The sequence below is a fragment of the Balaenoptera borealis genome, assembly GCF_965194805.1.
Source record: "Balaenoptera borealis genome assembly, chromosome: 12".
In the NCBI taxonomy this organism is placed as follows: Eukaryota; Metazoa; Chordata; class Mammalia; order Artiodactyla; family Balaenopteridae; genus Balaenoptera; species Balaenoptera borealis.
Genome location: NC_138869.1, coordinates 22277950 through 22301687, shown reverse-complemented (window position 1 = coordinate 22301687; position 23738 = coordinate 22277950).

The window sequence follows — 23738 nt, the reverse complement described above, 5'->3', positions numbered from 1 at the left end:
CTAGAGCGCAGACTCAGTAGTTGTGGCGCACGGGCTTAGTTGCTCCGCGGCATGTGGGATCTTCCCGGACCAGAGCTCGAACCCATGTCTCCTGCATTGGCAGGCGGATTCTTAACCACTGTGCCACCAGGGAAGTCCCTTTCTCTTCATTTTTTAAAAAAATTTAAAAAAAAAATTTTAATTGCAGTATAGTCGATTTATGATGTTGTGTTAATTTCTGCTGTATGGCAAAGTGATTCAGTTATAAATATATATACACATTCTTTTCTTTTTATATTCTTTTCTATTATGGTTTATCATAGGATATTGAATATAGTTCTCTGTGCTATACAGTGGGACCTCGTTGTTTATCCTGGAAACTATTTTCTTGCTGCTGCCCAGCACTAGGGCTGAGCCAGGAGGCTTACTGCCCCAGGGAAGGAGAAAGATCTTTTCGAATAAAGAGGCCATTGATCAGCATTAGTCTCTAAGCTGAGGTTCTTGACCTCTGTAGGGGGACAATGGCCTTGAAAGTCAGGCTCTTGGGAGGGGGGCAGGTATTTCTCAATTACTCAGTTCCCTTCTCACCAAAGTCAGGCTGACGGCTCTAAGAAGGGCTTTTCAACCAGAGTGCCTCTGAATGCCCCAGGAGACTTGGTCCCCTCTGCTCTCAGAACAGCCTGGCAGGATATGGGTGGCTGGGGACCCCATTAGTCCTCCAGAGCAGCCCTCTGGGGTTCCAGATCCTCTCCAGGACCCGATGGGCTCCACACATTATTTCCTATATGATGTGTGCTAGCACATGAAAAAGCCGGTGAGGTATGGCTCTTAATCACTGTGTTTTGTCACTCCCAGTAATACCCCAAACCTGTTCATGTTACCCTGGGAGGGCAGCGGAAGGAAGAAAAATCTGCAGACCATTGATAAAATCAGATATCTCTAGGGAGAGGAGATTTAGAAACACCCAGAAAATGAGATGGGAGAAGTGTGAGAACAGCAGGGTAAGTGGGTCACATCCAGGCACTGTGCAAGGAAGTCTGCAGGACCTGGGGGTGGGGACCTGTCTCTAGCTTAAAGCCACGTGTCCGTGGGGCCAGCAGCAGTGGTGTGCAGGTGGTGTCAGGAGCGTGTAGAGGAGTCTAAGGAAGACGCCCTGACCCTGTGTGGCCTGTGCAGGGCATGGAGGTGACCTAAGCTCTGCCACGGGCCCGACGTGGGGTCAGGGAGGTGCCACAAGAACTTGGAATCAGCTCTGGCCTGCGATCAGGACCAACAAGCTGCCACAAGCAAAGAATGTAAAGCCCAGGGCAAATAACCTGGACTCTGGGTGCTGGCCAGGGTCTGTCCCGGCCCAGGGAATGCCGTTGTGCAAACTGGAAAAAGCCTCCTTCTGACACACACAGCCCCTGGGCTCATGGCTCATTGGCTAGATTTCAGCCCCTCTGTGGGCACACCTGGGCAAGGCATAAGGCCCACACCTGTGAGAGATGGCTCCAGTGCCAGAACACTGCTACAGAAAGCTAGGAGGACAAAGAGCCCCTCGGAGGTCCCCGGTGCAGGTAGTGGCTCAGACCAATCATCCTTTAAAGGAGACCCTGATGCTCTGTGACTTCCTACTCATCCCCCATATGCCCAAGTTTTCACCTTAAGAGGTGAGGTGGGAGGGGAGTTTGCAGTGATGGGGGTGGGGAGATGGGGCTAGGAATTCTGGCTGTACACTCCCTCTGCTCAGCCATGTCATGACTGAAGGTCTCAGAGACTTTAAATTACCAGGCTGGTATAAAATCATATTCCTCCCCTTCACTATCTAGCTGGGTGGAGATACGCAGGGGGAAACATCTATTATATAGAAGTAAACAAGCTTTTTTGGGGGGAGGGGTACATCCAAGCATTGGGCAAGTAAAACTGCAACTCTGCTAAATAATTTTTTCTCTCTCGTATTTCTGGGGAGGTGTCGGCACCTCTTACAGATGTGGTCACCAAATGTTGTTATTTGCCCTAGAACTGTCCTGGATTTTGCTGATTCCCAGGATCATTATTAATAGCACCCCCTTTCACTGTCAGAAGTGTCTCGGTATAGATGATACACTAGATGATTAATATGCCCCGTCGGTAGATGATTATGTGGTCATCTACTAACAAAGACACAACAGATGTCAGGCTTGGCTTTGGCTGTCTTTCCTTCTAGCTCTGGTTAATGCCAAATAAGGAAGACAGGCATGGTGATGGGGCACAGAGAAGGGAGAGACTCCTCTGGGCTGGAGAATCCAGGCAGGAAGAGGAATTTCACCTCAGCCTTGAGGGAGAGAGAATTTGGAAAGGAAAGGAGTAAGCCTTCTAGACAGGAGGGTGAATGTATTAATTACCTTTTGCAGCAGAACACATTACTGTAAAACCCAGCAGCTTAAAACAAAAATAAGTGTTATCTCACACAGTTTCTGTGGGTCAGGAATTTGTGAGTGGCTTAGCTGGAGGTCCTGGCTCAGGATGAGTGTAGTAAAGATATCTGCTGGGGATGTTGTCATCTGAAGACTTGACTGGGGCTGGAAGATGTTTCCACAATGGCTCACTCACATGCCACTGACAGGAGTTCCTCACTACATGGACCTCACTACAGGGCTGCTTGAGCGTTCTCCCGACATGGCAGCTGGCTTCCCTCAGAGCAAGTGATCCAAGAGAGAGCAGAGGAGAAACTGCCAGGACTTTTATGACTTAGCTTCGGAAGTCAGGCTCCATCATTTCTACAATATCCTATTGATTACATCAGCCAGCCCTATACAGACATGTGAATACCAAGAGGTGGGGATCAGTGTTGGTCATCTTGGAGGCTGGCTACCACCCAGAGTGTGCACTAAGGCACGGAGGCAGAAACAGGGAGTGTGTGCTCGGAAAACTAGTGACTGGGCAGTTGTCTGGAACATTTACTGACTTCCCACTACACTCAACACCAAACAGTCCTCTCCAGCCAAAGTCCAGCCATGCAGTACTGGAGGATATTGATTGCCCAAGTATGTTTGAAGACATGGGGAACTGCAAGCCCTTATCCATTGCTGAACTCTAGAGCAAAGTGCTAAGAAACATTTTACTTTTGCTAGCCTGAAAAATGCACTGTATAGAAAGCACATTGCTGCCTTATATAGGAGTTGAAGATAACCCCTTTTTAAAAGCATATTCCAGGAAAAAAACCACATCATTAAAAAAGAATCTTTGGGGGGCTTCCCTGGTGGCGCAGTGGTTGAGAATCTGCCTGCCAATGCAGGGGACACGGGTTCGAGCCCTGGTCTGGGAAGATCCCACATGCCGTGGAGCAACTAAGCCCGCGAGCCACAACTACTGAGCCTGCGCGTCTGGAGCCTGTGCTCCGCAACAAGAGAGGCCGCGATAGTGAGAGGCCCGCGCACCGCGATGAAGAGTGGCCCCCACTTGCCGCAACTAGAGAAAGCCCTCACACGGAAACGAAGACCCAACACAGCCAAAAATAAAAATTAAAAAAATTAAAAAAAAAAGAATCTTTGAAAATTCATTTTTCTTTTTACTGATGGGCATTTTTCTCATTAAAAAAATGATGTACTGCTTGTGTAATTTTTAAAAGATTAAAAAGCATTAAAAAATATACTCTGCACAGAGCTATCATTCTCTTCTAATACCTGACTCCTGTGAAATAAAAGAGAACGAGTTTCCAGGAGTCTGTGCTAAAGAATGAAACATAGCTAAGGTCGGGCCAAGGGGGGATGGCCCTGGTTACTGGCTGCCTGGCTTCCAGCGAGGTCAGCATTTTAGCAGGTTAGGGGAAGGTTTGCGCATTTGGGTTTTGAAGTCACAACTGATATATGTTTTACTCTGTGATCCTGTAATACTAGCCCACTTCTAGATTTTTCTCCATCCTTAGCTAATGTTACGCACCTTATAACCTTGTTTTAAAGTGTTACTGCTTGAAACTGGTCTGAATGTCCTTTTGGAGAACAGTCCTCCCTCACTCCACATATGTTTATTTAACAATTATTTCTTGGTACCTCCCTAGGGACACCATGACGTACACACAGACACAGCCCTGCCCACATGGACCTTCCACTCTGATGGGCAAGGGAAGGGAATACTGCCTTGAAATTTTACTTACAGAGGATCCACCTCAAGGGAAAGCCTATGTCTCTTAGATGGCTTTAGAGTTAACTTGAAACAATACTGGATGGAGATATTAGATTAACATATAAATACTGGAATTCCCTGGCTGTCCAGTGGTTCGGACTCCGAGCTTCCACTGCAGGGGGCAAGGGTTCGATCCCTGGTCGGGGAACTAAGATGCTGCATGCCTCGTGGCACGGCCAAAACAAAAACAAAAACAAATACCTGTATAAGTACCATATAAGCCTACCAAGTAGCCAAAGAACCCCAAGAGTCATTTATGTCTTATATCTCTCTGTGATTGCCCTCTCTTTTTCTTTTCTCCAGTTCTGTAACAAATATATGATGCCAACTATTTGAGCTATTAGGAATACATCATTTTCTGTGATATATCATAGATCAATGGAATATTACTCAGCCATAAAAAAAGAATGAAATAATGCCATTTGCAGCAACATGCATGGACCTAGAGATTATCATACTAAGTGAAGTAACCCGGACAAGACAAATATCATACGATATCACTTATATGTGGAATCTAAAAAATGATACAAATAAAGTTATTTACAAAACAGAAACAGACTCACAGACACAGAGAACAAACTTATGGTTACCAAAGGGGAAAGGGAGGGGGAGGGATAAATTAGAAGTTTGAGGTTAGCAGATACAAACTACTATAAAATAGATAAACACCTAGGTCCTACTGTATACCACGGGTAACTATACTCAAGAGCTTGTAATAACCTACCTTGGAAAAGAATCTGAAAAAGTGTATATATATGTATGTATATACATGTATAACTGAATCACTTTGCTGTACACCAGAAACTAACACAACATTGTAAACCAACTATACTTCAATGAAAATAAAAAGAATACATCATTTTCCAAGCCCACGTAAGTAGTGAACATTTACTATGTCTCACACACAAGGCTGATGGCCTCACTTCTATTATCTCAATTAAATCACACAACAACCCTACCCATGAGGTAGGTCCTCTTTTTCTTCCCACTTCACTGATGAGGAAACTGCAGCTCTGAGGCAGCGCACACGTTCAAGGTCCCCAAGCTGGTCAATGGTAGAACAGGGACGCAAACCCCTGCAAGTCTGACACTCTCAGCCACCACTGTGCTGCTGCCGGTCCTAACTCTCGGCTTTTAGTTCCTACGGAGTCTATTTTGACATTAGCCAGAACTGAAATTTAGTGGTAGCTCCTATGAACTGAAACAGCGAACTGAGAGGGAAGAAAACAGTTTGAAACCTGTTTCAGACCCTGCAGGACGCAAGAAACGGAGTCAGCGGAAACGAGATGCCAGCTGGATTCAGCAAGTCCTCAAATAAGGGGGGGCCGTGTGAACCAACTTAATTGGACGATTATTTCAATTATCTAATTAAGAAAGATTACAGCTGAACAAAGCCAGAGCGGGCCTCCAAGGTGGTAGGAAAAAAAAAAAGTTGATTAGCCGGGTTGGCCCTTGGTGGCATTGGGAGGTAGAAGGGACTCCCCATTGTAGGCCCCGGCCCTTGGGACAATCAGCCCTATGCCCCTCCCCCTCCCCCCCACCCCCGTTTGAAAGCTGTCTTCCACCTTATTACTTGAGACTCAAGTTGTCAAGGAGCCAAATTTTCTCCTCCCTCCCTTCTTTCCTTCCCTTCCTTCTTCCCTCCATTTCTTTTTTTGTTTGTTTGTTTTTGTTTTAAATTTATTTATTTTATTTATTTATTTTCGGCTGCGTTGAGTCTTTGTTGCTGTGCGTGGGCTTTCTCTAGTTGCAGCGAGTGGGGGCTGCTCTTCGTTGCGGTGCACAGGCTTCTCACTGCAGTGGCTTCTCTTGTTGCACGGGCTCTAGGCATGCAGGCTTCAGTAGTTGTGGCACATGGGCTCAGTAGTTGTGGTTCGTGGGCTCTAGAGCACAGGCTCAGTAGTTGTGGTGCATGGGCTTACTTGCTCCGCGGCATGTGGGATCTTCCCGGACCAGGGATTGAACCCGTGTCCCCTGCATTGGCAAGCGGATTCTCAACCACTGCACCACCAGGGAAGTCCCCCTCCGTTTCTTCTTCCTTTCCTCCTTCCTTTTTTACTTCCTATTTATTTTTGTACTAGTTTAGCAAACAAAAGCCAAAAAACAGTGCAGGTTTCCCTCTCCAGTTTAGACCAGGGTTTATAATCTGGTGACCACTACCCACCTACCCACATGTCTGACCCATATACTTAACAGAAAGTTATTCACCAGTATTTCAAAGTCAAGGATTTCACATAAAAGTCCAGATCTCTGGCTTTATTAGAAAAATCAACTCTGACAACACTGGGTCCACCTTCTTAGAGGTCAGATTCAAAATGTTTAATGCCATGTATGACTCCGTGTGGTCCTGCAAGGTGCTGTGTTCACGCAGCCTCCAGATGGGCCATGGGCTCCCCAGCTCCCAGGGGCGCCATCTGTCCTTTTGTCTCCTTGACACTGGGGTGAAGGTCATCTGCCATTTATCATCACACTTGCTTGACCCACTCACAGTAAAGAGGGAAGAGAGTGTTTCATCAGTCTGGCCTTTGCTCTATTATGTTACTGGCCTGGCCCGAGTTGGCTTTGATCTTATGATCCTTGTTTTACGGGGCCCAGGGCTTTTACTCTTTAACAAATATTGGTTGAGGGATTTCATCATGCAACATGGTGGAGCAGAGCTCTTAAGAACTAGGCTATGGAGTTAACAGTTCTGGATTCAAATCCTGCCTCACTCACTCACTAGTTGTGTAACCTTGTTCCATTGCCTGATTTCTTTTCTTCTTTGAAAATATTATTTATTTGTTTATTATTAATTTTTGGCCGCGTCGGGTCTTAGTTGCGGCAGGTGGGGTCTTCGTTGAGGCATGTGGGATTGTTTGTTGTGGCACGTGGGCTTCTCTCTAGTTGTGGGGTGCAGGTTTTCTCTCTCTAGTTGTGGTACGCGGGCTCCAGGGCACGTGGGCTCTGTAGTTGTGGCACACAGGCTCTGTAGGTGTGGCGCGCGGGTTCCAGAGCGCATGGGCTCTGTAGTTTGCAGCACGCAGGCTCTCTCGTTGAGGCGCACAAGCTCAGTCGTTGTGGCACGCGGGCTTAGTTGCTCCGTGGCATGTGGGATCTTAGTTCCCTGACAAGGGATCGAACCCACGTCCCCTGCATTGTAAGGATGATTCTTTACCACTGGACCACCAGGGAAGTTCCATCCATTGCCTGATTTCCGAATGAGGAAATTTACAAGTTATCTAAATACCTATATTGTCATAATACCTGCTTCCCTTATAATGTAGTTGTGAGTTTTATGGTGGGGATTCAATGAGAAAACATAATAAAGGACCTAGCACAGTGCCTGGTATATGGTAAGCACCCCAATAAATGACAGTTTAGGGAAAAAGTACCAGCTCTCAACCTTACGCATCTACAATCTAACAATAATATATACAATATAACTATGCTCTAAACCCATGTATTTTATTCCCTCTAGTCCTCATGAGATCCCCAGATGGTGAACAGCATTATCCCTTTTTTACAGAAGAGGACACTGTCTATCAGACACTGGATTCTGTCTTTAAAGACCCAAGTGTGATGAGAGAGGATGTGCACATGAAAATACATAAGAGGGTTAAAAGACAAAAGTACTCTACTAACTGGGGGAAAGGAGCAGTAAACTGACATAGGAGACGAGGAGGAAAGATTACTTTTTTTGCTGGGAAATAAATTATAGTAGTTCAGTGCTTCTCAAATTTTAATGTGCATACAAATCACCTGGAGATCTTGGGAAAATTCAGATTCTGATTCAGAGAGTCTGGAGAGGGGCCAAGATTTGGTATTTCAAACAAGGCCTGAGGTGCTGCTTTCCTCCTGGTCCATGGACCATGCTTTGAAAGAGCAAGTTAGTCCTAAGTTAGCCAAGGTACTGGTAGCCAATCACAGTACCCTATTTCCATCTCCACAGTGACTGGTTCAGTTACAGGCATGGGAACCAAACTTGGCCAATGAGAGTCTTCCCTGGAATTATTCATGCATTTGGGGGAGGGAAGGCCTCTGTTTCTTTTAGGGCCATTAAGGGGAGATGAAGAAACCCTGAGTTGCCTCTAGCCAGGTCAACCTATCCTACACAGAGAAAGTGTCTCTGGTAGGACAGAATGAAGAAGAAGGAAGAAGCCAACAGAGCAATGACAAGAGAAAGAATCCTGATGACATCATTTGAATATGGGGCATCCCTGAAGCTGCTCCATCTCTAGTCTTCCCCAGGACAGGAACAATAATAATTCTTTTTTTTCCCTCACTAGTTGAATTGGATTTTTATCACCTCCCACTCAAAAAGTCTTGAGTCAATATTAGTATTAATTATTAGTATGAGTTATCTTGGTGTATTCATTATCTATCAATGCTTAACAATTACCCCAAAGTTAGTAGCTTACGACAATAAACATGTGTTCTCTCCCACAGTTTCTGTGAGTCAGGAATCAGAGAGTAGCTTAGCTCTGCGATTCTAGCCCAGGTTCTCTCATGAGGTTGCAGTCAAGATGTCATCAGGGCTGCAATCTGGAGCTTGACTGGGACTAGACAAGGAGCTCCTACAGTGGCTCCATCATACGGCTGGCAAGTTGGTACTGGTTGTTGGTAGGAGGCCTCTGCTCCTCCCCAGTAGACCTCCCCTAGAGGCCTATTGAGCATCCTTAAAACATGGCAGCTGGACTCAGAGAGACAGAGAGAGAGAGAGAGAGAGAGAGAACCAGGAAAAACTGTATTCTTTTTATGACCTAACCTCAGAAGTCACATAGTATCACTTCCTCACATTCCACTCATTAGAAGTAAGTCACTATGTTTAGAAGGGGAAGGGAATTACACTCTGCCTTTTGAAAGGAGAAATGTCAAAGAATTTGTGTACTTATTTGTAGCTGTAGTTTTAAACCACCACACCTAGCATGTCACATGGCTGGTAAATTGTAGAACCAAGATCTGGATTCCTGTCTTGACTTTACTACCAATGGACTGCTTGGCCCTGGGCAGGTCATTTCACTTCTCTGAATATCGGTTTCCTTATTTGCCAAATGAGGAGGTTGGAATAGACCTATTTAGCCTTCAAATCCTACAGATGTTTATACCAAAGACCCTTAAGGCCACGTACATTGTTGCCCTTGCAGGAGCCTAATTATCTTAGCCTTCTGCTGAGCCTCCAATCTCCTGAAAAATGACTCTGGGACATGAGAAACCACGATGTTTTTCAACTGTGAATATAACTTGTCTCATATTGCAACCCTCAACCTCATCAAGCAGGACTTGATTCAACTAGTCACCTCGTTAAACAAATGCGACCACGTATGAGGCCAGAGGAACACGTGTGTTTCAGCCAGTGCCATTGGGAACAACTGTCCCCACACTCTTGGTCAAGCTTCAGATGGTGGAGATTTCAGGATGGGATGGAGGATGAGCAGCCACATGACAACCCAGGTGGTAAAATATCTGGAGGGAAGGTGGACCGTAATGTTATTAATCATGATAAAGATAATGCCTTTAAATTGAGCGCTTACTGTTTGCGGTTACTGTGTTAAATGTGCCTTTTATCTCTTTCTTCCCATAACAATCTCATGAAGAAGGTAATATTAGCACCAGTTATGGATGAGGAAATAGAGAGTAAGAAGAATAGGATGAATTGTGCAAATTCAAATAACTAATAAGGGGTGAAAATGGGATTAAACATGGGTCCCCTGGACTTATATGCCCGTGCTCTCTACCACTATACTAAACTCATTATTTCTCATAGGTGGCCAAATAGACTCTCAAAAAACAAAAGTCTTAAGACTAGGACTGGCTTTATTGCCATTGTCAGTTTCCTTTTTTATCATCAACTTTGATCTACTTTTTTTTTTTTTTTTTTTTTGGCCTCACCTCGTGGCTTGTGGGATCTTACTTCCCCCGAGCAGGGATCGAAACCAGGCCCCCAGGCAGTGAAAGTGCCAAGACCTAACCACTGGACTGCCAGGGAATTCCCAAGGTCTTCTACATTTTAAAGAATGATTCCAATTTAAGAGTTACTCATCATTATAAAACATTCATGAGGTCCCCACAGTGTGATCCTCTATTAGGCAAAGATAATTAAAGAGACTCAGTCTCAAATGCATCTACATAAAACACTCAATCAAGGGAAGGCCAAGATGGTGCCATGAATTGGGTAGGTGATGCCAAGGCAGTTAAGTGGCTCTGGAAGGGGAAGGAGAATTAATCAGAAAAGTCAAGGCCAGATGGGTAGCCAGGAGGCTTATAGAGAGGAGGCACAGGAGAGGACAATATTGGCAAATATCATAAAGTCCTGGATCAAAGCTCAGCTGGAGGTTCAAGAGCTAGGTAAGCAGCTGGAACCCCGTGGTACCCAAGTCAGTTGGCACAGGCAACCAGGAGAAGTCAGAGGGCAAACAAGTGCCAGGGGTCAGGGCACACAGAAATCAGGCAGATGATGCCTAGAGATCAGGGGGGCAACAAAATCAAGAACAGGGCAAGGCAGCCAGACAGCACAGGCAAGTAGAGTGCACGTCCACGGACAGGAAGAACCAAGTGGTAAGGATTATGGAGACACAGTTTAGGCGGGAGCGGACAACTTGGTGAATGGACAAAGATAAACTTCCGTTTCCACTAACAGTGGGTTATGTTATTTGGACCAACCCTCCTTCAGGAAACAACTAAACTTGCTGGATAAACTGAGCATCTTGCAAGCACTTAAGAGTTAATTATATAGTAAGACATTATTGAAGGAAAAACAGGAACCCAAAGAGATAAGCAGAGCATGGAAATCACTTTTGAACCAAGGGCATTAGCTGATTCCAACAATCTGAACTTTTGTTTTGATGGCCTTGTGGAATAAGGGAGGAAGAAATCAAAAGGGCAGTCTAATTGGAGAGCCTCTCCATAATAACAGGGACCCCAAAGCCCTGCACCCTTAGGGAAAAGGTGAACCAGAAGTAACCTAGGCCTTGTGTACTGGATTTGCAGCCAGGATTCACAGTGTTTGGTGGTGCAGGCAACCTCAAACCCTTGAATCTGGCTTAAGGGTCCCCAGGCCACTGGCAAATGCAGACACACATTCTCTCTGGAGGAAGGTACATTTATCCTAGACCTCAAATTACTCCTACAAATTGTTTTTCAGGTACAATGAGCAGCATACAATCAAAGATATCATGAATAAAAAGAAATAAGGCACCATGAATAAGAACAAGCAGAAACAACACCAGCAGAAATAGTCCTGCCAAGACTTTACATATGGGAATTATCAAACAGATTATAAACTAACCACGCTTAACATGTTTATGAAAATAAAAGACAAGGTGGAGGATATCTACATGGGCCAGGAAACTCTCAAGTCACCCAGCAGATTTGAAAAAGAATCAAACAGAAATTCTAGTAATAAAAAATACCGAGTTGGGACTTCCATGGTGGTGCAGTGGTGGAGAATCCGCCTGCCAATGCATGGGACACGGGTTCGGGCCCTGGTCGGGGAGGATACCACATGCTGCAGAGCAACTAGGCCCGTGTGCCACAACTACTGAGCCGGCGCTCTAGAGCCCGCGAGGCACAGCTACTGAAGCCCACACGCCTAGAGCCTGTGCTCCAGAGCAGGAGAAGCCACCGCAATGAGAAGTCCACGCACCACAACAGGGGGTGGTCCCCACTCGCCGCAACTAGAGAAAGCCTGTGCGCAGCAACGAAGACCCAATGCAGCCAGAAATTAAAAAAAATAAAATAAAATAAATACCGAGCAACATCAAAGAAAAAAAAACTTTATTTTAGACACAAATGTATATTCCATCAAGGAAACTTCTTGGAAACAAGTCTAAGACACAGTAATGGGATGATTTGGGGCTGCAAGAAATAAAGTACCCAACCAAATGTGGCTCAAATGATAAAGACCATTTACTATCTTACTTATCAAGAAATCCAATGGTTGGGCTGTCCCAGGGTTATTTCTGTAGTGAAACAGTGTCCTGTAGGACCCTGACTCTTTTCATCTTTCCATGCCACAAACCTTAGTGTGCTGGCTTTGGTTTTAGACTTGTCCCCTTGTGATTGCAAGATGGCTGCAGCAGCTCCAGCCATCATATCTTTATACTACCATATTCAAAAGCAGAAATAAAGGAGGCTTTCTCATGTGCATCTCTCTTTGATCAAGGAGAAAAACCTTTCCTAAAAGCAACTCCACCAGACTTCCCTTCATGTCTAACTGGCCAGGAATAGGTCACATACTCTAGCTGCAAGGCAAGCTGGGAAATTGAGTTGCATTTTCAGTCTCTAAAGTGGGAGGTGGAATCTGCAGCCAGAGAGAAGAGGGAGGGAATGGCTGCAGGGTCAGTAGCACTGATTCTATGTAGGAACACTCAGAAGGGGACTATGGTGACAGAGAAAGAGGAGGAAGATTCTAAAATTGCAGCAGTCTGCTTTCAGGAGCAATGAACTTCCTTTTCTATACTATTTTCCTTCTTTTAGAACCATTGCCACATGTCACCCCCTTTTTTAACCCATTCTCCTAAGATACTAAAGCCCTTTTATCTGTGATGGAAGAGGGTCTTAAAAGCAATTCATCCAATAGTTTACATTAGTTGTCTGTATTACCACTCCCAGAAGAAACACAAGGAGAATGGGAAGGAATGAATACAATGGTGATATTTCAGACAGTGTTGGCTTGATGAGGGGCTCGGGGGCAAGATAAGAAAGTAGGGGCAGTGAGGTTGGGGACACACTATCCATTATACACTCAATGGGCCTGTGAGTCACCTGACTTGCCTGGTAGGATGAATGAACGTGGACTTGGACGCTGAAGCCTGGGTGCCAGTCCCAACTGAGAAGCTGGCTGGCTGGAGAGAAGGCACCGCCTCTCGACTCCATTTTATTCATCTAGCAAACAATAAAGGTTGGCTCTCGACCTTTAAAGTCCCCTCTTGTTCTCCAACAGTCACAAAACCCAAATCAAAATAAAAAAGCAGTAATAGTTACAAAGGAGAATTCAAAAGAAACTGAAACAATGCTGTTGAGACTCCCTCCCCCTCTGGGTACAGATCTGCCTTTCTTTGTGTATTGGCTTTATTTTCTTTCTTCAGCAGGAGAAGGGATGGAGGGAGAGGGTGATGGAGGGCAGATGGAAGAAGGATTCGGAGGCATCGCTACCCAGACCTCCAGACTTCCATCATTTTAGTTCAGCAAAGGGAAGAGAGAGTCTCTCTTCCAGCGTTTATATATAAAATCTTAAGAAAGGACCTTGCCTATTCCTCACACCCATTCTTTATTGGCCAGGCCTGGGCCCTGTTGAGGGAATGGGGGGTGGTGGGTAACGGCTGTTACTATGACTGGCACCTCCACTAGAACCACAAAGAACAGGAGATGCTAAAGGAAAAGAATAAAAAATGTCTGCATAGTATAATTTGCCCCATTTATAATGATAAAGAAATTGAGACCCAGAGAAGTTAAGCAACTTACCCAAGATACACACAGCAGGTAACTGCCACAGCCAGATTCAATACCAGGTTCACCTACCTCTGAGGCCCAGGCTCCTGCCACTGTGCCTCAGTACATCCTTATAATCACAAAACCATTTGCTTTGCTTTACTTTAAATGGCAATTCTTTGTCATCGTTATTTTCTGAACTAGATCAAGAGATAACTTTTATTCATTTGTAGGTCACCGTCTATTACTGGAAAGTTCTTCTCATTAACCAGTAACTGCTCCACAAGGCATGGGAGAGGGCATGGGAGTCACTGAGGAGGTACTGCCAACAGCTTCACTTCAGAGCACGATTTTGCGGGGAGATAGGACAGAGAGGGAAATGGGGGGCTCTCCAACAGAGTCATAATGTTCTTAGGTTCCCATAAAGTGCCCCAGTGGTCCAGGAAATCGAGAAGTGTGATAATGAATGGTGGGTTTTTAACGAAGACACTCCCCCAACCTGATAGATGATTAAAAGGGTTGGGAGCACTTCAGTGTAATGAGTAGAGAATGTCTACTAATTGTGCTGAAGATACAGAACTTACTACCATCACAGGAGATGTCAGGACCAGAGGGGACGTCCTGCCTGCTGCTTGAAACAGCAGCTCAGTAAACAAGCATCCAAGTCCCCCCGACCCCCGCCATTATTTCTGAACATCTATTCAACCCACACCATCTCCGGTCTTGAACGTTGCCCCCCGCTGCGTTCAGCGTTCCAGGCCCCCAGCCAGGACCTCTCGCCTCTGTCAACAAAGTCTGCCTCAGAATGGTCTTTTGTGGTAACAAGTGGCAAAATTCAAGCAAGGAGGAAAGAGTGGTGGCAGAATCGGACTGGCCCCTGTTCTGGAAGGAGAAAGGGAATAGCCCTAGTTTTAGACCATAACATCCTTCAGTGTGTCCACAGTTGAGTTGGGAAAAAGGGGGGATTTAAAGAGTTTTACTAACCAGATTGCTCCTGCAGCTCTGAATGGACATGGGAAATCTTATCACATCTGAACCAGGAGTGGGAGGATAAGACCTCAAGTAGCCTGAGAATTGTTGGTGTAAGCATGTGGGTGTGCATGTGTGGGTGTGTGCACAGGTGTGTGTATGTGTGGGCGTGCACATGCGTGGGTGTGTACATACACTTGGGTGGTAACGAGATGGAGACCAGAGGGTAGGCCAGACTTGATTTTTTTCAGTAGTAATCAGAGCTATTATTATTTTTAAAATTTTTATTGGGGGTATAGTTGATTTACAATGTTGTGTTAGTTTCTGCTGTACAGCAAAGTGAATCAGTTATACATATACATATATCCACTCTTTTTTAGATTCTTTTCCCACACAGTTCATTAGAGTATTGAATAGAGTTCCCTGTGCTATACAGTAGGTACTTACTAGTTAATCTATTTTATATACAGTAGTGTGGATATGTCAATCCCAATCTCCCAATTTATCCCTCCCCCCGCTTACCCCCTGGTAACTATAAGTTCGTTTTCTATATCTGTAACTCTATTTCTGTTTTGTAGATAAATTCACTTCTACCCTTTTTTTTTAGATTCCACATAGAAGCCATACCATATGATATTTGTCTTTCTCTGACTTACTTACTTAGAGCTATTAATTATTAAGCACTGATCATGGCCAGATATTCCACAGGCAGTGTCTTACTGTCTTATGGAATCCTGTCTTAGTTTGGGTTCCCCCAAAGTAGAGCCTGAGAAAAGGAATGGGGTACTGGAAGTTTCTTTGGGAGGTGATCTCAGGAAGCGAGAGGGAGGGAGTGGGGAGAATGAGACAGGTAAAGGGAGACACATCCGTGTAAGGTGAGTTATTGAGGTCACTCCACCTCTGCAAGCAATGGACAGCTGGATTCCTCCAATCCCCCCCGGGAAGATGCAGATGCCTCCTTGAACTGTCCACCCCAAGGACCAAGGCTGCTGGGGGTGTGTATCACCCTGTTCCTGCTGGCTTTGGTTGGAGGTTCCTCCCCAGGACAGGCGCTCAAAGCATCACAGAAGGCCCTGTGCTTCGTGCCCCAAGGAGTGCCTACACCTGTCTGTACAGTGTCCCGCCTAAGACAGGCCAGGGACGCCAGGGTGTCCGCGACAGGTCCTCACCACGGGATGAGGAGGAATCGACTGTTAGTCCCATTTTATGCATAAGGGACTGGATCTGCCCAGGGTCTCCCAGCTGGAAAGTGGCAAACCCAGAGCAGGAATCCAGGTCAGGGCTGCCAGCCCTCAACCGTTAACATTTCAGGATGCTCAGGACGTATCTCAAAGAGGAACATTTCCCGAGGGCCCATGACGTGTCAGACAGTGTGACTTCATTGCCCTTGATGACCCATACACACCGTGACCAAACCTGAAGGGACCCCCCCCGTGCAGGGATACTGGCCTGGCTTCTCAGGGCCTCCTAACTGGGGGCCTCCAGAGACATCCAGCGTCACCCTTCTTTCTTGGTGTCATTCACAGTCAAGTCCAAACTTCCAGGGCTGGAATAGAAAACCCGCAGAGCTCCCAGAGCCCACCAGGACAAGCCCGGCTGCCAGAACGGCCCGGAGCTTTTCACTTCACTCAGTTCCCGTGTCACCCACTGTGGAATCCCGTCCACATCCCTGCCCTGTGGGCATCCGGCCTTTGCTCACACATTTCCCTCAAAGAGGAGCTCACTACCCCCAGTCTATTTCCCACAACTCCCACTGTATTTTCCTCAAGGGTTTTCTGTGACAAACTAATCCCCAAAGCTACCCTGGGGGCTAAAAATGATTGGTGGATAAATATGTTGGGAAAAGCTGCTTGTGATAATATTTGCTTAGATATTTAAACCACAATAGCGTATTCCGGGCTCTAAGAAATACAGCCGCTGAGAAACTTCTTTAACTTTGCTTAACTGAGATTTATTTGACTGCAGAACAAGAATCTCCTACCAACGTCCCCAGAACCTTGTATATCTTAGAAGTGCTGAGTCACCAAGTTTATCCCGAGGTTAGAATCTCTCTTCCTGAAGGTTCTACCTACTGGCTTCACTGGTAAGATCTGAGGTACAAAGACCAAGCCCGGCCTCTCCACAGATTGGAATAATCAGATCTAACCCTTACTGAGCATGAAGGTGTAACCAGGCACTGCGCTGAGCGCATTTCCGAGGTTACCCCACACCCCTGGTTTAATGGATGAAGAAACAGAGGCTCAGAGGGGTTAAGTGATGTCACACAGCACGACAGTGGCAGACCTGGAAAGCTAACCCAGCCTTAAAGATGAATTTTTTTTTAAGATTTTTTTTTTTTTGACGTGGACCATTTTTAAAGTCTTTACTGAATTTGTTACAATATTGCTTCTGTTTTATGTTTTTGGTTTTCTGGCCACGAGGCATGTGGGATCTTGGCTCCCTGACCAGGGATGGTACCCGCACCCCCTGCATTGGACGGCGAAGTCTTAACCACTGGACCACCAGGGTAGTCCCTAAACAGGATATTTAGAAAAATACTTCAAAGAGCATTTGGCACATGGTAAGTGTACAGTAAGTGTTATCTGTGTTGTGTTGTGATTATTATTGTCATTATCTGACTGAAGCCTAAGTACTCTTAACCACTCTGCACCCCTTGCTGGAATCTTCCATTTTCTGGATTAAACATTCCTAACGTTTTCCCATGGTCACATAATGTCTCTTTCCTATTCATTTCTCCACACTGTACAAACCAGGAAGAAGGACTGAGCATTAAGGATGCCTTTTCTAGTTGAAAGCTTTCTTCCATTTGCTGTTTCCACAGATTTTGACCCTCTGTCTAAATCCTCAGAAATGCAATGGTAATGAATCCTTCGAAAAGGTCAGTGAGGGAGAGAGAGCAGAGGGGGCCGGGGAGAAGCCATGTGGAGCAGGAGCCTCTCCTAGACCAGGGGTCAGCACGCTACAGCCCACAGGCCAGCTCTGGCCAGTCCACGGTGTTTTGTCAACAAGGTTTTAAACGAGCACAGCTATGCTCATTCATATATGCATTACCTGCGGCTGCTTTTTGGATCGTAACAGCAGAATTGAGCAGTTGCGAAAGACCTAAAATATTTACTATGTGGCCCATTAGAGAAAAAGGTTGCCAACTGCTCCTCTAGATTGTGGAGAGGAGAAAGGTAGGCTGGGGAGATTTTTGAAGAGCCAGGCGTCTGTCTTTCATTGTTTTCTGGATACGCCTGGAAAAGCCAGCTGAGAGCTGCTGGGGCCCAGACCAGGACACCTTCTAAGAACTTGCAAGTGAGGAAGAAGCCACTCTCTGCTGAAGTTAAACTTCAAATCTATTTACAATGGTTCAGAGCTAAGATAGGCGAAGTCAGCTGTATCATCCATTCCAAGGCCAGATCAGTATGGCTCTCAGTGCATCAAGGTACTGGCCTATCTAAAGAGAGTCAAGGACTTCCCTGGCGGTCCAGTGGTTAAGACTCCGCGCTTCCACTGCAGGGGGCACAGGTTCCATCCCTGGTCAGGGAACTAAGATCCCGCATGCTGCGTGGTGTGGCCAAAAAACCCGTGCTGCAACTCTGAGCTAGAAGCAACCTTCTGGGTATGACCTGGCTGCTTCTTGTGCAGTTCTGTCTACAGAGGGGGAGATTCTGCACCCCAGGTCCCCGGATGGTCTTCGGGGTGACCGAGACGCCCCCTGGAACTGTGTGTAAGACGCTGTGTGTGTGAGAGGATGCACCTCGTTCTGAGGACAGGGATCTTCATGGTCATCAGCGTCTCAAAGGCCTCCATGAAACAAAAAAGGGCCTTGGTGTTTATCTGTGTGAGTGCTTCGATTAGGGTTTCCGCCCACACCCGTCCCCGACTGAGGGCAGGAACTCTGCTGGCTTCATACGCCACGGTTCCTCTGGCTCTCAGCCCCAGGCTGGCTCCTAGGACATGCTCATGAAGTATGTGTCACAGCAGAAATGGAAGGAAGGGAAGAATAGAGGCCAGGAGAATGGAGCACGGGAGGAGGGAGGGAGATTGGGGTGAGACACGCAAACCTGAGTGTTCTGTTCCCGGGATAGTCAGAATTTTCATTGTACGTTCATAAACCGACCCTCTGGTTTTATACAAGAGTCATATGAGCGTGGTTTACAGGTTTTCCCTGGGGCACGGACCCACTCCTGGTGTGCTGCCTGAAAAGCTCACGGACAGAGCCTGGGCCTGGGCGAATTCACAAGTCACCCCGTGGGGCTCCTTGGAGACAGACTTCTGGCTTTTTTCCCAAGTGGAAGAGGGGGGTTTTAGCTTTCCTGTAATTGCTTTTCTACTGCAACAATGGCATCTGCTCTCTTCCCGCAGTGCTGAGGACATTTCAAATCCAGTGTTCCAGTGCCTAGGCCAGGGCTGGCACCCAGCGGGTTTTCAGCAAATATTTATTGAATAAATGGATGTTGTGCTATCTTGAGTAGCCAATAAGATATAGATTGTACAATTTTTTTGCTATTGAATCTATAAACATGATTGAATAACCCACAAAGCACTTGCTATAGTCTGCAACTAGAGACTTTCTAAAGTAAAAAGGCTCACAAAAATTCAAAACAACAATCATGGCTAGTTTTGAAGCACAGGATCCATTAACACACACAAGAGCCCAGTCTGACCCCAACATGCCGTCCTGAGGGAAGGGTGTCCCCAGGCTTGCCTGACATAGTCTAGGTGGCAGTGGCTTACAGCTTGGTAGGCAGCAGCCTCCAGCCTTAAAAAAGATCAATTTCAACTTCAGATTTGGTTAAGGATTTCTAGGAGTTTAGTAAAACCTCAGAAAGCTGGAAATGGATGTTCTGTGAGAACATGAGGTGGTCATGTCTGTCTTTGGTGACTTAGGTAGATCTCTATCTTATTTGCTCACTCTCTTTTCCAGTCACACACACACACGCACACACACGCGCGCGCGCGCCTTTATTTCTTCTGGAGAAAAAAATAATACATGTATGGTGATGTATTTGTTATCTATTCTTGTGTAACAAATTACTCCACAATTTAGCAACTTAAAGCAACAACATTTATTATCTCACACAAGTTCTGAAGGTCAGAAATCCAAGAGCAGCTTAGCTGGATGGTTCTGACTCAAGTTCTTGTGAGGTCTTGTGAGGGAGCAAACGGCCAGCTGAGGATGCAGTCTTGTGAAGGCTTAACTAGGGCTGGAGAATCTGCTTCAAACTCACTCATATGGTTGCTGGCTGGCCTCAGTTCCTTGCTGGCTGTAGCTGGAGGCTCTAGTTCCCTGCTACATGGACTTCTCCATAAGGCTGCTCACACATGGCTGCTTGCTTCCCCAGAGCAGAGCAAGGGACATGGAGGGTGGGAGGAGAGACAGAGACAGAGAGAGAGAGAGAGAGAGAGAGAGAGACAGAGAGAGAGAGAGAAAGGGGGTTGGGGGTGGGTAGAGAGAGAGCAGGAGAGACTAAAGGAGCTTTTTATAGCCTAACTTCAGAAATGACATACCATCACTTCTCCATAAGCCATTGGTCACGCAGAACAAATGTGATACAGTATAGGAGGGAAATATACAAAGGTGTGAATATCAGGAGGTAAGGATCATTGGGTGGCCATCTTGAGGCTGGCTACCACAGGAAGTTTTAAAATATATCCATAAATTCTTTGACATTCTTCTCTTCAAAAGGTGGAAACTCATTTTCTTCCTTTTGAGTTAAGAGCTAGACTTAGCAACTTTCTTGTAACAAACAGAATAGGGTGGAAGTGATGGTGTGACTTCACACAGACAAGGTCATAAACGGCACTGTGGCATCCACCTTTCTCTCTCAGATCACCGTCTCTGGGGAAGGCAACCTCCATGGTGTGAGGACACTCAAGCAGTCCTATGGAGAGACCCACATGAGAAGAACTGAGGCCTCTGGCCAATAGCCAGCACAACTGGCCCACCATATGAATAAGCCATCTTGAAAGTGGATTCCCCAGCCCCAGCCCCTTGGCCAACAACTTGAATGCAATCTCATGAGAGACCCTGAGCCAGAAGCACCCAGCTAAGCTACTCCCGAATTTTTGACCTATAGAAAACGTGAGACATAATAAAATGTTTATTATTGTTTTAAACTACTAAATTTTGGGTACTTTGTTATGCAGTAATAGATAATCTAACCATTTATTGAATTTCAGCGTTCTTGGTTGCAAACAACAGCATCTACCCTAGTTAGTTTACACAGAGAAGGAATGTATTAAAGGAACTGGGTAGTTCACTAAATTCCTGAACTAAAGGATGAGGCTTGGAGCGACAAAAACAAGACGCCTCTAGTGGGGATCCTTCTGCTGCTATTGCTGGCACAAACCCTGTATACTCCATCAACAGGGTGCTGCCACTAGGACTGCTGCCACTTTGCCTCTGTAAGCTGGACGTCTCCACCACCACCCCTCTGGAAGAACGGATTCCACATGGTACTTACTTCCAAACCAAAGCCTTGTGTAAAGATTAGGTCATATTTCCAGGCAGGCCCTGTTGTGATGGTTAATTTTATGTGTCAACTTGGCTGGGTTACAGTGCCCAGATATTTGGTCAACCATTATTTGAGACGTTTCTGTGACTATGTTTTTGGATGAGATTAACCTCAAATCAGTGAAGTCTGATTAAAGCCAACTGTCTTCCAAAATGTGGGTGGGCCTCATCCAATCAGTTGAAGGCCTTAATAGAACAAAGACTGACCTCCCCCAGGCATGAAGGACTTCTGCCAGCAGATTGTCTTTGGACTTGAACCACAACATCAGCTCCTCTCCAGGTCTCCATAATTGCATGACTCAATTCCTTAAAATAAATCAATCCCCCTCCTCCTCGCCTCCCCCCTCTATTCTGTTGGTTCTGTTTCTCTGGAGAATTCTGGTTAATACACCTACAAGGTGTATCGGCCTTCTGAGTTACAAGGGAGGCTCAGAAAGTGAGTTTCTGGCTTAGACATATTCAGATGCATAAGATGGGAAATTCTACAAATCCAGGCAAGCTATTCTAGTTGCTAGGTGGCCAAGGAGCCTAACCAATTTCCACTGTACTTATTATTTAAAGAGCCAAACATCACAGCAATCGTTTATATCAAGTGAAATTTATCCCTCGATAACCACGTCTCTCCCCAGTCCACAGAGAAAAGCCTAGATGACAGTGTGATGTATATCCCTCAAGCTATTTTTTCTGCATTGTAGACTTTAAATATGTGTTTGGGGCATGCACCTGGTGAGATCCCAGGGAATTCTACTTATATTTAACTCTTTGCTCTACAGACAATAACATCTTTATTCTGTATATACCTCCTTTCTTTAATTACGTACATTTGTAAATAATGAATGACATTTCCCGCAAGAGATTTTCTAATTTTATCTGTTGATCCAAATTAAAGTCTGACCATAATTCCTTCTCTAGGGAATGATGTTGTACGTCTGTGAATAAAGTTATGAGCATCACAGGCCCTTGGGAGGAAGGCAGTAGTTCTTTCTTGGCTGGAAAAATCCCAGGAAATCTCATTAATTCAGATTCCTTAAGGTTGGAGTCTGTGATTATTCAACCTTCCCTAGGTTGGAGTTTGCCCTTTCATTTTCTCTGGGTACAGTGATTATATAAAAAAAGCCAGATTACAAGAGGAGGACTGCAGTAGCTATAGCTTCAGAAGGCTTTAGCACACAATTTATTTGGGTCCAAAGGTAATCTGCTACATAGAAGTAATTTTTACTTCTAAGTCAGAGGAGAAGTGATGAAGACTGTTTCTATCATAGAATCTTTAAGATTTTTCTGATAAGAGTGATAAAGTTTTGTTCCTTGCTTTAAACAACAAACAGCAAAGCTGGAATCCGCAATGGGACCTTGGACTGTACGAAACAGCATTAACCTGGGATCATGCTTCAGGAACAATCCACGGTCTACTGGAAGTATCCAAGAGAAAGGCAATTCCAGAATGACTGCCACAGTTGTCTTCTACAAAGGCTTCTACTAGAGTGCAAGCAAAATCCAAGCACAATGAGAGTATTTATTATGAGTTCCATGAATATTTTAAAACCAGAACAAACACCTGTAATAATGCTAGACACGTTTCAGAACTTCGAGTGAGATACACTTCCCCTGGCATGAAGGAGAAGAACTTACAAACTATGCATTTTCAATAGAAAGGGCCTCTGTCCTACAATCAACTGAGCTGTTGCTGAGTGACTGGGTCCCAGGTAAAGAAAATGATCCCCTCAGCTTTTGGGACAACTGGGCAGGTTCTGGGGCTGACAAGAGTGCCCAGGAAATACATTCTGGCTTCATGTGGCCTTGATCCTTCAGTGCGCCATACAGATATTACCATCTTCCAGCTGTCCTCACCTGAGACAGGTAGGGAAGTTCTGCAGGAAAGAGAGCAGGGGTGGCAGTGAGGTCCTCCTTCATGTCATTTTCTTGGCAGTTGCTTTGAGTAATGGCCCTGTGAGGCCTTGGTGTGTGTGCTATGGGCATGAGGTTGAGGACCCAGCCCAAGGCCACTCCACAGGCCTTTCTGTCCACACCTTTCCAAATCTGTAGTTTTTTCAATATTAAAAGGTCATGCATGCTTGTCTTTAAATGCAAACATTCCACAAGCTGATCGTTAAAAAGTGACACCCCTTTCTTCTCATCCCAGAGTGTGAACTGTGTGAAGAGTTGGGTGTGTGTCTTTCTGATCTTGTTCTCCATGCATGGACAAACACTAACTTTTATCTGTTCTATAGCCATCAATCTATGGAGCTATCTAGCTATCATCTATCTATTCGGTCGCCTGCTTATGTATCTAAAATTCACTCAGACCCGCCAGCAGTGAAGGAGGCTCACATGCCAGGCAGTGATTAGACTAAACTCAGCTGTACATGATAGGATTCTTTCCAGTTGATGAAACCCTCTTAAGGAAAACAAAAATTTGTAGGCTCCCTTTGTACAGAAATTTAGGGGTAGGTTTAATTCCCATTATAGCCTGATTCAGGGGCTCAAAGACATCATCAGGACCCTCTTTCTCTCCCTCCCTCCTCCCTTCGTCCCCCATGTTGCCTTCATCCTCAGACTCTCGGGATGGGCAAGATGGCACCAGCAGTTGTGGGGTCCCAAGCTCTTCCAAGTTCAAGGCAGGCAGAAGTATGAAGAGACCTAACGGAAGTCCCATTGCCTCTCTTTGGCTCTGGCCACCCTCCGTAAAAGAGCCCCCCACCTTGCCCCTTGTGTTACTCTTACAATGGATTACCCT